A 3598-nucleotide genomic window follows, 5' to 3' on the forward strand; every position below is an offset into this window, starting at 1 on the left:
TACTGTGTAGTTACTAGTAGCTGGATTTAAGCTCGAAATGAGACACTGTTGGTGAAACTTCATCATGAGAACGTCACAAGCTGATCACGCTCTATGATATGACTAGTATTATGTTGCTTCTAGTAGGCTAAGCGCAAGCCGAAACATCAACATGTGAAAGTCGTAGAATTTTGCAATCAAACTGTGGCTAGTACTGTGATGTTACTAGTAACCTTTTCTTACGTCATATGGCCAAGAGAGCATTTGAAGGCGAAACTTCTGCATGGGGAAGCTGCATCATGAACAAAAGTTTATATCGAGTATTATGTTGACGTTAGTAGGCCCTGGCCGAAAGCGCAGCATGTGAAAGGTATAGATAAAAGTTATCGTTGCAGTCAGTACTGTGTAGTTACTAGTAGCTGGATTTAAGCTCGAAGTGAGACACTGTTGGTGAAACTTCATCATGAGAACGTCACAAGCTGATCACGCTCTATGATATGACTAGTATTATGTTGCTTATAGTAGGCTAAGCGCAAGCCGAAACATCAACATGTGAAAGTCGTAGAATTTTGCGATCAAACTGTGGCTAGTACTTTGATGATGCTTGTAGCCAACCGAATTGGTTGAAAAGCCCAATAAGTAAGCTAACTTGGGAGAGCTTGTTGGAAACCAAATGCTACTAGATTGGTCCAAATACATCCTTCAACAGGGGATCACTTGGCTCGCTTTACGAAGAGGAGCACAGCTATATGTGTTAATTCGGTATGAATCGCAAGATTTGTTTACCGACCTCTCTAACGCAAAAGGCGGTCTCGGCTTCGGCTGTTGACTGCGTCCGATTCAGGGTTATATAACTCTCGATTGAACACATTGATGTTCTATTGTTGGTGCTTCCAATAAAATTGGAACACTTAAAGCAGAACCGATTCAAATAATAGCATTCTGATCAATGATTGCATTCCTTGATCAAGAACTGCTGGAGTCATTGTGATGGCGAATTTTCTTCATAAGAAAATTGCAAAGAGACGGAACTTAATGAGACTAGTATTATGTTGTTTCTAGTAAGCGGAAGCTGAAACAGCAACATGTGAAAATCAAGTTTTGTTCAATGATCTCGAGGCGATAAGTACTATGAAGCAACTAGTAGCCTAAGCATGACTCAGATTTGAGACAGTCAAAAAGACTGGCGAAACTTCTTCACATGAAAGTTACATAGAGAACTACAAATGTATACAGCGAGTATTATGTTGTTTCTAGTAGGCGAAAGCTGAAACATCAACATGTGAAAGTTGTCTGCAAACTGTAGAACGATATGTGATTAGTACTGTGCTGTTACTAGTAGCCAGTCTGACTGTAGAAGCCAAGACAAAGGGAAACTAATGCATCTGAAAAGGACAAGTTATGGAAAGGTATGCACGATAAGTATTATGTTGTTTCTAGTAAGCGGCAGCTGAAACATCAACATGTGAACGTCGTTGTGTACAGTAACCTAGAACTATATAGTCCTTAGTAACGTGCATTTACTAGTACCTGTAATTGGTATTCAGACTCAGGCAGTTTGGAATAGTTTGGCAAAGATGCACCAGAGAAAACTGGGATTTGATACAGAAATTGTTGAATACAAGTATTATGCTGCTTCTAGTAGGTTGAATCCGAAACATCAGCATGTGAAAATTGAAAACATTTCTGGTTCGAATTGTCACAAGTATTTGGTGATCTGAGTAGCCAAACTCACTACAACGCCAATTGAAGGCAAAAATTCTCAACGGGAAAAGCTATTCTCATTGAATGAGCTAACAAGACGAGTATTATGTTGCTTCTAGTAGGCGAAAGCCAAAACATCAACATGTGAAAGTCTTGCTGAACAAATTTAATGTTGTTGAGCTCAGTACCGTGTGAATTAGTAGCCATAATTGGCGAGCGAAAATTGAACTGGCGAAACTTCGTCTTTGGAAAATTGCAGATGCCGAGCACTTATTTTGCAACGAGTATTATGTTGACTGTAGTAAGCGAAAGCCGAAACAGCAACATGTGAAAGCTGTTGAAATTTGTGGTCATTTTGCAATAAGTACAAGGAGTGTAACTAGTAGCCAGGTCAAAATTTGGGATAAGAATGAGCAAAAATTCTGCATGAGAACAGTTGAAATTATGAAACTAAATTACAAAGACTAGTATTATGTTGTTTCGAGTACGCGAAAGCGGAAACATCAACATGTGAACGTTTGTAACGAAGTTTCGTTAATTTTCAGCCTAGTACTGAGCAAGAACGAGTAGCCTCATCTCCAATCCCACGCAAAATGTAGTGAAATATGTGAGTGAACCTTATTCACGGTGAGGGTTTCCCGAGGTCTGTATTGCAGCGAGTATTATGTTGCTTCTAGTAAGCGAAAGCTGAAACAACAACATTTGAAAGTTGGAATTAATGACTGAATGGAAACTTCGACCTGTGTTTGATAGTAGTAGCGAACAAAACTGCTGAATCGGTTTCTGTCTCATATTGGTCAGTGAACCAATTAAGAGACAATCAACTACATAACCTGAATTGGGCGAGAGAACCCCCTTAACTTAAGCATATCAGTAAGGGGAGGAAAAGAAATCAACTGAGAATCCCTTAGTAATGGCGAATGAACAGGGAAAAGCTCATCGGGAAGAGAAATGGCAACATTTCTCGGTGTCCGGTATGGTTTGATGCTAGACTGGTGAATTTGTCCTGATGTCTACTGGAAAGTAGCATCAAAGAAGGTGAAAATCCTGTAAAGGTCATTTTCGATACCAGTCATAATGGCTCATTCCTATGAGTAGAGTTGTTTGAAAGTGCAACTCGAAGCTGGAGATATGTCTCTCCAAAAGCTAATTATAAAGCGAGACCGATAGTAAACAAGTACCGTGAGGGAAAGTTGAAAAGCACTCTGAAGAGAGAGTGAAAAGTACGTGAAACTGTTGAAGGGGAACTGGAGTGAGCGTTACCATACTCAATGCCTTGATATTATATTCTCGGCTACCGAGTAGTGTAGTTGTCGTCTTTTGGCAAATCTTGTTAATGAATCGAGCAGAAGTTTTCCTCGGAATTCTTCTTGTTGATTCTAAACAAAATGAGATAAATTGATCTTGATTGCCTGTCTGACCTCAACTTCCTATTCAATGCTCTCTACAGCCCGTCTTGAAACACGGACCAAGGAGTGTGAGTTGCTTGCAAGTGTTGTCGCTCATTGAAAGCGCACACGCGAAATGAAAGTGAACAGTGTAATTTTTATGAATTGCACTACTTTGTGTGGTGAGGGCGCCGATTCGGTGTCCCGCAACCACGGACGGTTTTGCTCTTATTGCATGACTGATCCAGAGCAAGTAGCACACGACCCGAAAGATGGTGATCTATGCTTGGGCAGGGCGAAGCCACGGGAAACCATGGTGGAAGCCCGAAGCGGTTCTGACGTGCAAATCGATCGTCTGACCTGAGCATAGGGGCGAAAGACTAATCGAACCATCTAGTAGCTGGTTTCCTCCGAAGTTTCCCTCAGGATAGCAAAAGCTTGAGCAAGATTGAAAAATCTTCGCAAAGCAATTTCATCGGTTAAAGCGAATGATTAGAGGAATGGGGGAAAATTTTTCCTTCACCTAT

The 3598-nt window shown here is 40.7% G+C and overlaps 1 non-coding gene and 1 pseudogene across 1 annotated transcript in view; both read left to right on the top strand.

Moving 5' to 3' along the window:
- The first annotated feature begins 676 nt into the window (after positions 1–676).
- LOC142355816 (5.8S ribosomal RNA) lies at positions 677–828 on the top strand (annotated as a pseudogene).
- Positions 829–2511: 1683 nt separating this feature from the next.
- The window catches only part of LOC142355814 (large subunit ribosomal RNA), a 3522-nt gene continuing 2435 nt past the window's right edge, over positions 2512–3598 (top strand). The window contains exon 1 of the ribosomal RNA XR_012761304.1: positions 2512–3598. This exon is cut by the window's right edge and continues 2435 nt beyond it. This is a non-coding gene — a ribosomal RNA (large subunit ribosomal RNA).

This window comes from Convolutriloba macropyga, unplaced genomic scaffold (assembly GCF_964194025.1).
Source record: "Convolutriloba macropyga unplaced genomic scaffold, txConMacr16.3 SCAFFOLD_1903, whole genome shotgun sequence".
Classification (NCBI taxonomy): domain Eukaryota; kingdom Metazoa; phylum Xenacoelomorpha; order Acoela; family Convolutidae; genus Convolutriloba; species Convolutriloba macropyga.